Here is a 14,261-nt window from a genome sequence, read left to right on the forward strand (position 1 = left end):
TGTAAGGTGGCCAGATGCTGCATCCGCGCTCTCCGCGAGCAGGCGCGCTCTCTGCTCTCCCGATTCTGGCTGTCCTGGCCGGAGGAACCTGGACGTTGCCTGTCGCCTGTTTCTTTTTTTAAATTTATTATCTTTCATTTTATTTTTTCGTCATTTTAGATTAGTTTCTTTTAACTGAAAGTTTTCTGTAATTTTATATATTTTTTTTTATTTTATTTTTATATTACGAGACCTTGTATTGAATGTTTTTTATTTGTCACCAAGTTTTATTTTTTGTGTTTTAATACTTTGTGAACTTTTATGGTCTCAATGTTTCTTTGATTTTATTTTAAAATTTTAGGGGGAAAAACGTTTTATGTATTTTATTTTTGCTTCGGTTTTATGTGCTTTTCAGTATTATATATTATGCTTTTTAGGATTCGTTATCATTTTGTTTTACATTGTATCTTTCTTTTATGTTGCCTTTTTTGCTGAAAATTTTATTATTTACACATATTCTTAAGATAATTATGCCTCTGACGTCATCGAGGCAATGTTGACGATTTATTTTTAAACAATTAAGTAGCAGACGGTCAGACAGTCAACGAAGGTGTTTCCTTTATCCAGTCTCCAGAGTAGTTAACCGGCTGTGTTCGCCATTTTTGGATTATCTGTGTCGTGCAAGGGAAGTGAACAACGGGGATACGATCACGAAGACAAGAGTTAAGTACTGAAGTGCCTGACATTCTTTGCTTAGGAGCTGGACGTGATCTAAAAGAACATTTTTATTAAATCCTGATCAGACCTTTTTTTTATTGAACTTGGCTGGATTCCTTTTACCTAGTCTTTTTATACTTTGTGGTAGGAAGTCTGTGTTTTTTCATTTTAGTACAGCAGACTGTTGTTTTCTTTTCTGCCGTATTTAGATTTTGTCAATTTTTAAGCCTTCAGCAGTGGCGTCAGATTTGCTGATCTAGCCTTTGTTTTTATTGGTAAGCCTTCTGCCAAATACTCCACTCGGGAGTATCTTTTCTTTAGTTTTAGTATACGGCAGCTTTAATCATTTTAAGTGCCTTCTGCACATGTTTTGCCATTTTATATTTTACTAGTATTTTTCAATTAGTTTTAGAATTTTGTTTTAATAGGCTGAGCATCAGAAAGAGATTGTCACGCTGGAATACACCCATTTTACTGATTCAAATTCCCTCCCCCACGCTACCACTTTCAGGGTTTTGAATTGACAGGGGTTAGCCAGGCCCTTAGCGCTTGTTTCCCTGGCCAGCATCAAGGGAGGGCAAATAAGTTTTCACCTTTGACTTGATGAACTGGGACGGGGCCCCTGGGTTAATACGGACATCACACTACAGCACGTTTTTGGTGGCTTTTGCGGTGGGATATTCCAGTGCATGAGTTAACGCTCTTGATTAATCACTTTCTGATGTTGAGACGTCCAGTGTTTTATTTTATATCATGCATGTCTTAAGTAGTTGGTGAGCCACTCGTTTTCTCATTTAATGTTTGTGTTTTATGTTTTTCTCACATTTTTCTCCTTTCACAGGTTTTCAGGCCTTACTTTTTAGTATTTTTTAAGAGCTCGGCTTTCTTTTCCAGCTTTTATCCCCTCTCTTTCAGAGGTAGTTTTGTTTTTACTAATCGCCAGCTCGCCTAGCTAGTTTTATTGTGGCTCACTTAATTTAGGATGTTTTCATTTTTGTGTTCTTAACCCTTTTACCCCCCAGCCAGTTCAGGTTTGCTGTGTGCAGCGTCGGTTGTTGTGCAGTCTGTTGTTATTGTTGGCTATTGTTCCTGTGGGTTGTGTTCTTTGACCTTGTGTTTTCAGTTCTGATACGTGTATTGTATCTGTCTCCCCGTTGGAGATTTGTCAGTTTCGTGCGTTTTGGGCATGCCGAACACGAGAGAGAGACAGGAAAGGTATCAGAGACTCCAACAGCGCCGAAACCTCCAGATGAGCAGCCAACCAACATCTCGTGAAGTCTCCCCGACACCCCAACGTTTGCCTGGTGGATCAAACCCTGACGTCCGTGAGGCGCACTGCCTCATGGATGATGGAAGCCGAGGTCACCATGTTCGATCAAATCATGGAGAAGATAACTCGCTCGTAGCCGAAGTACGGGAGTACAAGGAGCAGAACGAAGCCCGCTTACAACGCCATGAAGAAGCCCTTAGGGAACGGGATTTGAGGCCTGACGTAGAACAACCTGCTGAGAGGGAGCAACCCCAGCAACCGGTGAGGAGAGATGAGAGGGATGCCTTGATTGAGCAGTCCCGTAACCAGTTTGAGGAGCGTAACAGGGAGCTGATTGAGTCTCGATGTCCACAGCAGGATCGCAGAGCTGCGAGACCAGGAGCTAGCAGAAGTCCGTCGTACGCTTATAACAGCTCCAGCCCATCAAGCCATGACTGTGTGTCAAGGCCATCACCAGCCACCCATCATCAACGGCAGTCGTTCTCCGAGTCAGCCTCATCCTCGTAGCCGTCCGCAGACTCCAGTCCCAGAGCCTGAATCGTACACACGTGAACAACGCCAACACAATCACCTTGCGTCTCTGCCGCAGCAGTTCCAAGAGAGGAGCTACGCACCACAGCGCCATGGAAGTTCGGGAAATGCCTCCTCTCAGCCATCTAGCACGCCAGTCTCTTATGTATTTACGAAGGAAACAGTCCCACACTTCAAGGGAGACACTTCGGCATCGTAGCCCTTGAGGAAAAACCAGGCCATTGAAGGTTGGATACGGGCGATAGAGAACATCGTGAAGCCAGCCACATCAGAGATGTTCATTCAGGCAGCCCGGGCAAACTGCAGAGGACCTGCAGAACTGATTATCAATTCTCCTCTCTTTGATAGCATTCACGAGTGGGAGACATTCAAAGCTGCGCTACGTAGTAAGTTCCGAGGCACCTACACTTCCTCGGACTTCTACAAGGTGCTGTATGATATACACATGGCACCTGACCAGGCTCCAATGGATTTTTTTCTCCAGCTCGAAGGGAACGTGTACCAGGGATACCGAGATCACCGCGAGGCCATTGGTGATCCTTCCGAACTAGTCAAGCGTGTTTTCTTGGGCAGCATCCCAACATGGCTGCGAGACTTCCTTTCTCTCAAGGAGGATAGTAGTCCAACCCAACTAGCTGAAGCCGCCCAACGCATCTGGAATTCTCGCCATGGAATCAGACATAGTGAGGCCTTGCCACATGAGTATCCCAATGCTCCTAGTCGCCCTCCACGTGGCCGGGATCTATACGCCATGCCAGTTGCCACTGACTATCGGAGCCGATCGCCAGTTTCCCCAGGACCGGTTCGGTGGTGTGAACATCATCGAGTCAACACGCACAACACATCAGAATGCAAAGCTCGAGCTGAACTCCTTGATCCGCAGTCCCCACGCCGACGCTGCTACCAGTGCCGAGGTGCAGGCCACTTGGTGAGGGATTGCCCCTTTCGCCCACGCCAGGGTGACCACGCTCCGGCAGCCGCTGGCGGATCTCAAGCACGGAGCACTTTCCAGGCAAGTTACACCCATCAAGAGGGTGACCGCAGCAGTAACCAGGACACAACCTACCGGACGGCAAGTCGTGGCACTCAATATTAATGATGCTACTCTCCTATGCTTCCTCGACACAGGTTCGGAAGTGACGATTCTTAAGCCTCAAGCCCCTCAAGAGGATTGATCCTCATAACCACCTGCACAGGAGAGATACTGCGTGTATTCTACGAGGTGTATCGGGCCAATCAATTGAGACCTTGAGTGAGGTGACCCTTGTCTTCCACGTGAACTCGGATTTAGAGATACGCCATACAGTTATTGTGTGATGTAAGATTCCCTGGCGATGTTCTTTTGGGGATGGACTTCTTGCGGAAAACCACCTTTGGTCTCTCCTCTAACTCGCAGGATGATCACGCCTATTTAACCCTCGAAGGACATGAATTCTTGGTGAAGTATACCGACACCTGCTCGCTGCAGTTGAGCCTAGTAAGTTTGGCCCCACCAGTGCCTTCAAGTATTCAAGTCGGTTCTTCAACCGGTAATCCTGCGCCACCACGTGATACACCTACGGCTGTACACCTCTGCCAAACGACTGAGCTTCCCCCACATAGTGGACGTTTCTTGGAGGGTATTGTGGGTAGATCTGGCCCTACTGATGGTGACGTTTTATTCATACCCCAGGTACCAGCGGTTTCGGTATCACCCTGTGTACTTGTAACTGCAGCCAGTCGACAGTGCCCTGTGTGGGCAGTCAATAGCACAGCAAAGCCACTTCGTCTGACCCAAGGTACTCGCTTGGGAGTGGTAGCCGCCATCGAGGCTGTATACACAACAGGCACACCAGCTGCCACATAAGCAATCATAATCCATTTGACCTGGCAGACACCAATGACCCTACTCCTGATCTAGTTGAACTCAGGGAAGACCACGACGGTGATGAGTTTCAGTGGGAGGAAGACCGGTTCGACAGAGAATTTGGTATAGAGGATTTTGGATATGATAGCACATTCGACACCCTGCCCAACGATCTTCCGCCATCACAAGCTCTTGCAGCAGTTGAAGCAGCCAGTGCTTTGGATTGCCCATCATTTGATACAGAATGTCTGATCCCAGACTTGGAACACCTGGATGAGGACCAGCGCAAGGAACTCCTAGCACTTATACACTGCTACAGTGTGCTTTTTGATGGAGGTGAAGATGCTGTGGGCCATATTCCAGATATTCAGCACAGGATTGATACAGGCGAAGCAGCACCTGTATGTACCAGGCAGTGGCAACTTCCCCAGGCCACTCGTCAAGTAGAACCCTCAACCTCACCTTGGCTGAGCCCTGTTGTTCTGGTGAAAAAGAAAGGTGGCTCACTTAGGTTCTGTGTGGACTACAGGAATTTGAACGCAGTGACAACAGCAGACACATTCCCCCTGCCAAGGATTGATGAACTTATTGATGAGCTAGGCCCATCTGACACGTTTACCACCCTTGATGCTAGAGCAGCATATTGGAGCATAGAGGTCCATCCTGAAGATCGACCCAAGACAGCCTTCAGTGATGGATATCGGCTTTTCCAGTTCTGTAGACTTCTTTTGGTCTTAGCACTGCACCTACCACCTTTCAGAGGACAATGAATTTTGTTTTATCGTCAGTCCTTGGGCATCACACATTGGCATACTTGGATGATGTGGTAGTTTATTCCAGAAGCTTCTCACAACACTTGAAGGATCTTGAAGAGACCCTGCAATTACTGGCAGCTGCCGGGTTAAAGCTGAACATGGAAAAGTGCAGGTTTGCGGCAACAACCATAAATTTCTTGGGTTTCACTATATCTCCAGAAGGTGTCGCACCTGACCGGGAGAAGGTTACAGCTATCCTAGAAACTCCTGCACCACGAACTGTCAAGGAAGTCCGTCGGTTTCTAGGTGCGACTGGCTTTTTCAGGAAGCATATTAAAGGATATGCCTCCTGTGCAGCTCCACTCCACCTCCTCTTGAAAAAGGGACACACTTGGAAGTGGGACAAAGAGCAACAACAGGCATTTGAGAAACTAAAAGGGCATCTAGCATCTGCCCCAGTACTCCAACAGCCCGACTTCACAAAACCTTTTGAGTTGCACACTGATGCAAGCAGTATCGCATTGGGAGCTGCTCTGATTCAACGTGGTAATGACGGAGCATCACATGCCATGCTTACTACAGTAGAAAACTGCGTGACCAGAGACCCGCTATCCATTGACTGTGAGGCTTTAGCAGTGGTTGAAGGTGTTCGGGTGTTTGACTCATATTTGTATGGGCGCAAATTTATAATCTATACGGATCATTCTACATATTCAAGCACCGAACTAAATCCCCGCGGAGATACGCCCACGACCTGTCTTTCTATGACTTTGAAATCAGGTACAAAGAGGGTCCCACGAATTGTGTCCCTGATCTGCTGACAAGACATGTTGCTGCCATGGACGTCCGGGAGCTGTCATCACAGCCAAGATCCAATGTTACAAGATCTTTTGTCTTATTTAAGTGATGGCACTGTACCCAAGAAGAAGCCTCGCATTCCCCTTTCAGATTTTGAATTGAGAGATGGGGTCCTGTATCGGTTGTTGCACCTGCCCGATAAGGTTGTGTACCAGTTGTGTGTGCCTGGAAAGCTAAGAGATTCAGCACTAAAAGCAGCTCATACGCCCCCTCTTGCCATGCATCCTGGTATCCATAGGACGTATGAAAACCTCCGTAACATGTTTTACTGGCCCAACATGCTACGTGATGCCCGCCACTATGTTGAGCATTGTCTTGTATGCCAGCAGTCGAGGGGAACTGCTCAACGTGTCCCAATGGCTGATGCACCCTTAGCTTTGTATCCACTGGAACGGGTATCAATGGACATTCTTGATTTGACTCAAGCACCAATGAGATGGGCATTGACCATTTTGGATCGAGTGTGCCGATGCATTCAGATCATACCACTCAGAGATGTGACTGCTGCAAAGGTACATCATGCCTTTCTTGACAACTGGATTACATATTTTGGTCCACCTCGCGTTATCCAGACTGATAATGGCAGACAATTCACATCTAACCTGTTTGCTGAATTGGTGGAAATGTTGCGGGCTTCCCACCATTTTACCATCCGTTACCATCCACAGGCAAATGGACTGGTGGAACGTACCAACCGTGTGGTCAAAGCAGCTCTCCGATCCGTAGTAGGAGATCGGCCTGGAGAATGGCATAAGTATGTACCAGAACTACGACTAGCTCTCAACTCTGCCATACATCGCACCACTGGGGAGCAGCCTCTCTATCTTCTCACTGGACGACATGCTTACTTTCCAATAGGGCTCACAAATGAGGCTCTTTTTGGCGATAACAGCACCTTCCAGGAACGCCTAAAGACTGCTCGTCGTGCAGCTGTAGTAGCATCTAGAACTGCCCATGAAGTTAATGAGAGGGCATATAACAAGAGAGCCAAGGGGACTTTTGCCCCAGAAGAAGGAAACCTGGTCTGGTATAAGGAAATGGTGCCCCGTCCACTAGGTCCCAAGTGGCAGGGGCCTGCTCGTATATCCAAGAGGTTTGGCCCAGTGTCATTTGAGGTTCAACATTTAGATTCTGGCAAGGTTGTGCGAGCTCACCTTAATCACCTTCGACCTTATCACCCACCACAAGAGTTGTCGTATCCTGATGACAACATGGCTCCAGAGGAAGATGAACCATCTGCACCTGATGATCCCTGGGTAGCCATCCTCACAACCTGCGTACTCGACTTCACCCCTTGTAAGCCCACCACAGTTGCTGAACAAGAAACATAGGGACCTTGATCCAGTAAGCCTAGGCTCCATGCCATGCTGGGTCAAGGAATGCTGTTAGCTGTGTGCTAGGGACCTTGGATCAGTATGACCTGGCTTTGTGCTATGCTGACCAAGGAGTGCTGTTAGCTGTGTGCTAGGGAACTTGATGCCAGTGCGCCTTTGGCTATGTGCCACACTGGGTCAAGCAGTGCTGTTAGCTTTGTGCTAGGGACTCTGCTGTCAGTGAGCTCTTGGCTGTGTGCCACACTGAAGCAGAGATTGCTGTTAGATGTATTGGGATTGTACTGCACAACATCCTGTCCTGTCCTGAGTGCTACCACGGACCAGAGGATGCCTGAAGCTGCCCAGTTTTTATTTTTTTTGGTGTTGGGATTTTTATTTAATATTACTGTTCTTTTCCTGATCACTTGTTTGAACCATGTCCACTCCTTTGTGCTTGTCAGGACTCAGGCTTGCTCTTGTCTTCCAGGTCTCCGCTGTTCGCTTCGACCCAGAGCGGGGGAGGAATTCTGTAAGGTGGCCAGATGCTGCATCTCGCGCTCTCCGCGAGCAGGCGCGCTCTCTGCTCTCCCGTTCTGGCTGTCCTGGCCGGAGGACTGGACGTTGCCTGTCGCCTGTTTCTTTTTTTTAAATTTATTATCTTTCGTTTTATTTTTTCGTCATTTTAGATTAGTTTCCCTTTTAACTAAAGTTTTCTGTAATTTATTTTATTTTATTTTTATATTACGAGACCTTGTATTGAATGTTTTTATTTGTCACCACGTTTTATTTTTTGTGTTTTAATGCTTTTTGAACTTTTATGGTCTCAGTGTTTCTTTGATTTTATTTTAAACTTTAGGGGAAACGTTTTATGTATTTTATTTTTGCTTCGTTTTATTCCTTTTAGTTTATATATTATGCTTTTTAGGATTTTATACATTTTGTTTTACATATGTATCTTTCTTTTATGTTGTCTTTTTGTTTGAATTTTATTATTTTAATATTCATAAGATAATATGCCTCTGACGTCACCGAGGCAATGTTGACGTTTTTTAAAACAAAAAAGCAGAGACGGTCAGACAGTCAACGAGGGTGTTTCCTTTATCCAGTCCTCCAGAGTAGTTAACCGGCTGTGTCGCCATTTTTGGATTATCTGTGTCGTGCCAAGGAAGTGAACAACGGGGATACGATCACGAAGACAAGAGTTAAGTACTGAAGTGCCTGACATTCTTTGCTTAGGAGCTGGACGTGATCTAAAAGAACATTTTTATTAAATCCTGATCAGACCTTTTTTATTGAACTTGGCTGGATTCCTTTTACCCAATCCTTTTATACTTTGTGGTAGGACGTCTGTGTTTTATTTCATTTTAGTTCACCAGACTGTTGTTTTCTTTTCTGCCGTATTTAGATTTTGTCAATTTTTAAGCCTTCAGCAGTGGCGTCAGATTTGCTGATCTAGCCTTTGTTTTTATTGGTAAGCCTTCTGCCAGATACTCCACTCGGGAGTATCTTTTCTTTAGTTTTAGTATACGGCAGATTTAATCATTTTAAGTGCCTTCTGCACATGTTTTGCCATTTTATATTTTATTAGTATTTTTCAATTAGTTTTAGAATTTTGTTTTATTAGGCCGAGCATCAGAAAGAGATTGTCACGCTGGAATACACCCATTTAACTGATTCAAACTCCCTCCCCCACGCTACCACTTTCAGGGTTTTGAATTGACAGGGGTTAGCCAGGCCCTTAGCGCTTGTTTCCCTGGCCAGCATCAAGGGAGGGCAAATAAGTTTTCACCTTTGACTTGATGAACTGGGACGGGGCCCCTGGGTTAACACGGACATCACACTACAGCACGTTTTTGGTGGCTTTTGCGGTGGGATATTCCCGTGCATGAGTTAACGCTCTTGATTAATCACTTTCTGATGTTGAGACGTCCAGTGTTTTATTTTATATCATGCATGTTTTAAGTAGTTGGTGAGCCACTCATTTTCTCATTTAATATTTGTATTTTGTATTTTTTTGTCACATTTTTCTCCTTTTACAGGTTTTCAGGCCTTACTTTTTAGTATTTTTTAAGAGCTCGGCTTTCTTTTACAGCTTTTATCCCCTCTCTTTCAGCGTTGGTTTTGTTTTTATTAATCGCCAGCTCGCCTAGCTAGTTTTATTGTGGCTCACTTAGTATAGGATGTTTTCATTTTTATATTCTTAACCCTTTTACCCCCCAGCCAGTTCAGGTTTGCTGTGTGCAGCGTCGGTTGTTGTGCAGTCTGTTGTTATTGTTGGCTATTGTTCCTGTGGGTTGTGTTTTCAGTTCTGATACGTGTATTGTATCTGTCTCCCTGTTGGAGATTTGTCAGTTTCGTGTGTTTTGGGCATGCCGAACACGAGAGAGAGACAGGAAAGGTATCAGAGACTCCAACAGCGCCGAAACCTCCAGATGAGCAGCCAACCAACATCTCGTGAAGTCTCCCCGACACCCCAATGTTTGCCTGGTGGATCAAACCCTGACGTCCGTGAGGCAGTGCGGATGATGGAAGCCGAGGTCACCATGTTCGATCAAATCATGGAGAAGATTAACTCGCTCGTAGCCGAAGTACGGGAGTACAAGGAGCAGAACGAAGCCCGCTTACAACGCCATGAAGAAGCCCTTAGGGAACGGGATCTGAGGCCTGACGTAGAACAACCTGCCGAGAGGGAGCAACCCAAGCAACCGGTGAGGAGAGATGAGAGGGATGCCTTGATTGAGCAGCTCCGTAGCCAGCTCGAGGAGCGTAACAGGGAGCTGATTGAGTCTCGATGTCCACAGCAGGATCGCAGAGCTGCACCCCAAGAAAGTGCCCAAGACAGAGAGATAAAAGAACTCCGACACCAACTCCAGCAGCGAGACCAGGAGCTAGCAGAAGTCCGTCGTACGGTTATAACAGCTCCAGCCCATCAAGCCATGACTGTGTGTCAAGGCCATCACCAGCCACCCATCATCAACGGCAGTCGTTCTCCGCCTCAGCCTCATCCTCGTAGCCGTCCGCAGACTCCAGTCCCAGAGCCTGAATCGTACACACGCGAACAACGCCAACACAATCACCTTGCGTCTCTGCCGCAGCAGTTCCAAGAGAGGAGCTACGCACCACAGCGCCATGGAAGTTCGGGAAATGCCTCCTCTCAGCCATCTAGCACGCCAGTCTCTTATGTATTTACGAAGGAAACAGTCCCACACTTCAAGGGAGACACTTCGGCATCGCAGCCCTTGAGGAAAAACCAGGCCATTGAAGGTTGGATACGGGCGATAGAGAACATCGTGAAGCCAGCCACATCAGAGATGTTCATTCAGGCAGCCCGGGCAAACTGCAGAGGACCTGCAGAACTGATTATCAATTCCCCTCTCTTTGATAGCATTCACGAGTGGGAGACATTCAAAGCTGCGCTACGTAGTAAGTTCCGAGGCACCTACACTTCCTCGGACTTCTACAAGGTGCTGTATGATATACACATGGCACCTGACCAGGCTCCAATGGATTTTTTTCTCCAGCTCGAAGGGAACGTGTACCAGGGATACCGAGATCACCGCGAGGCCATTGGTGATCCTTCCGAACTAGTCAAGCGTGTTTTCTTGGGCAGCATCCCAACATGGCTGCGAGACTTCCTTTCTCTCAAGGAGGATAGTAGTCCAACCCAACTAGCTGAAGCCGCCCAACGCATCTGGAATTCTCGCCATGGAATCAGACATAGTGAGGCCTTGCCACAGGAGTATCCCAATGCTCCTAGTCGCCCTCCACGTGGCCGGGATCTATACGCCATGCCAGTTGCCACTGACTATCGGAGACGATCGCCAGTTTCCCCAGGACCGGTTCGGTGGTGTGAACATCATCGAGTCAACACGCACAACACATCAGAATGCAGAGCTCGAGCTGAACTCCTTGATCCGCAGTCCCACGCCGACGCTGCTACCAGTGCCGAGGTGCAGGCCACTTGGTGAGGGATTGCCCCTTTCGCTCACGCCAGGGTGACCACGCTCCGGCAGCCGCTGGCGGATCTCAAGCACGGAGCACTTTCCAGGCAAGTTACACCCATCAAGAGGGTGACCGCAGCAGTAACCAGGACACAACCTACCGGACGGCCAGTCGTGGCACTCAATATTAATGATGCTACTCTCCTATGCTTCCTCGACACAGGGTCGGAAGTGACGATTCTTAAGCCTCAAGTGCTCAAGAGGATTGATCCTCATAACCACCTGCACAGGAGAGATACTGCGTGTATTCTACGAGGTGTATCGGGCCAATCAATTGAGACCTTGAGTGAGGTGACCATTGTCTTCCACGTGAACTTGGATTTAGAGATACGCCATACAGTTATTGTGTGTGATGTAAGATTCCCTGGCGATGTTCTTTTGGGGATGGACTTCTTGCGGAAAACCACCTTTGGTCTCTCCTCTAACTCGCAGGATGATCACGCCTATTTAACCCTCGAAGGACATGAATTCTTGGTGAAGTATACCGACACCTGCTCGCTGCAGCTGAGCCTAATAAGTTTGGCCCCACCAGTGCCTTCAAGTATTCAAGTCGGTTCTTCAACCGGTAATCCTGCGCCACCACGTGACACACCTACGGCTGTACACCTCCGCCAAACGACTGAGCTGTCCCCGCATAGTGGACGTTTCTTGGAGGGTATTGTGGGTAGATCTGGCCCTACTGATGGTGACGTCTTATTCATACCCAGGTACCAGCGGTTTCGGTATCACCCTGTGTACTTGTAACTGCAGCCAGTCGACGGTGCCCTGTGTGGGCAGTCAATAGCACAGCAAAGCCACTTCGTCTGACCCAAGGTACTCGCTTGGGAGTGGTAGCCGCCATCGAGGCTGTATACACAACAGGCACACCAGCTGCCACACCATTTGACCTGGCAGACACCAATGACCCTACTCCTGATCTAGTTGAACTCAGGGAAGACCACGACGGTGATGAGTTTCAGTGGGAGGAAGACCGGTTCGACAGAGAATTTGGTATAGAGGATTTTGGATATGATAGCACATTCGACACCCTGCCCAACGATCTTCCGCCATCACAAGCTCTTGCAGCAGTTGAAGCAGCCAGTGCTTTGGATTGCCCATCATTTGATACAGAATGTCTGATCCCAGACTTGGAACACCTGGATGAGGACCAGCGCAAGGAACTCCTAGCACTTATACACCGCTACAGTGTGCTTTTTGATGGAGGTGAAGATGCTGTGGGCCATATTCCAGATATTCAGCACAGGATTGATACAGGCGAAGCAGACACTGTATGTACCAGGCAGTGGCGACTTCCCCAGGCCACTCGTCAAGTCATTCGAGAGCAGTGCGACACCATGCTTCAGAATGGTGTTATTGAACCCTCAACCTCACCTTGGCTGAGCCCTGTTGTTCTGGTGAAAAAGAAAGGTGGCTCACTTAGGTTCTGTGTGGACTACAGGAATTTGAACGCAGTGACAACAGCAGACACATTCCCCCTGCCAAGGATTGATGAACTTATTGATGAGCTAGGCCCATCTGACACGTTTACCAGCCTTGATGCTAGAGCAGCATATTGGAGCGTAGAGGTCCATCCTGAAGATCGACCCAAGACAGCCTTCAGTGATGGATATCGGCTTTTCCAGTTCTGTAGACTTCCTTTTGGTCTTAGCACTGCACCTACCACCTTTCAGAGGACAATGAATTTTGTTTTATCGTCAGTCCTTGGGCATCACACATTGGCATACTTGGATGATGTGGTAGTTTATTCCAGAAGCTTCTCACAACACTTGAAGGATCTTGAAGAGACCCTGCAATTACTGGCAGCTGCCGGGTTAAAGCTGAACATGGAAAAGTGCAGGTTTGCGGCAACAACCATAAATTTCTTGGGTTTCACTATATCTCCAGAAGGTGTCGCACCTGACCGGGAGAAGGTTACAGCTATCGTAGAAACTCCTGCACCACGAACTGTCAAGGAAGTCCGTCGGTTTCTAGGTGCGACTGTTTTTTTCAGGAAGCATATTAAAGGATATGCCTCCTGTGCAGCTCCACTCCACCTCCTCTTGAAAAAGGGACACACTTGGAAGTGGGACAAAGAGCAACAACAGGCATTTGAGAAACTAAAAGGGCATCTAGCATCTGCCCCAGTACTCCAACAGCCCGACTTCACAAAACCTTTTGAGTAACATGTTTTACTGGCCCAACATGCTACGTGATGCCCGCCACTATGTTGAGCATTGTCTTGTATGCCAGCAGTCGAGGGGAACTGCTCAACGTGTCCCAATGGCTGATGCACCCTTAGCTTTGTATCCACTGGAACGGGTATCAATGGACATTCTTGATTTGACTCAAGCACCAATGAGATGGGCATTGACCATTTTGGATCAACACTCCCGATTCATTCAGATCATACCACTCAGAGATGTGACTGCTGCAAAGGTACATCATGCCTTTCTTGACAACTGGATTACATATTTTGGTCCACCTCGCGTTATCCAGACTGATAATGGCAGACAATTCACATCTAACCTGTTTGCTGAATTGGTGGAAATGTTGCGGGCTTCCCACCATTTTACCATCCGTTACCATCCACAGGCAAATGGACTGGTGGAACGTACCAACCGTGTGGTCAAAGCAGCTCTCCGATCCGTCATAGGAGCTCCGGCTGGAGAATGGCATAAGTATGTACCAGAAACTACGACTAGCTCTCAACTCTGCCATACATCGCACCACTGGGAGCAGCCTCTCTATCTTCATCACTGACGACATGCTTACTTTCCAATAGGGCTCACAAACGAGGCTCTTTTTGGCGATAACAGCACCTTCCAGGAACGCCTAAAGACTGCTCGTCGTGCAGCTGTAGTAGCATCTAGAACTGCCCATGAAGTTAATGAGAGGGCATATAACAAGAGAGCCAAGGGGACTTTTGCCCCAGAAGAAGGAAACCTGGTCTGGTATAAGGAAATGGTGCCCCGTCCACTAGGTCCCAAGTGGCAGGGGCCTGCTCGTATATCC

The sequence above is a fragment of the Penaeus japonicus genome, unplaced genomic scaffold, assembly GCF_977035675.1.
Source record: "Penaeus japonicus unplaced genomic scaffold, GWHDUDI00000001_assembly GWHDUDI00000006, whole genome shotgun sequence".
NCBI lineage: Eukaryota > Metazoa > Arthropoda > Malacostraca > Decapoda > Penaeidae > Penaeus > Penaeus japonicus.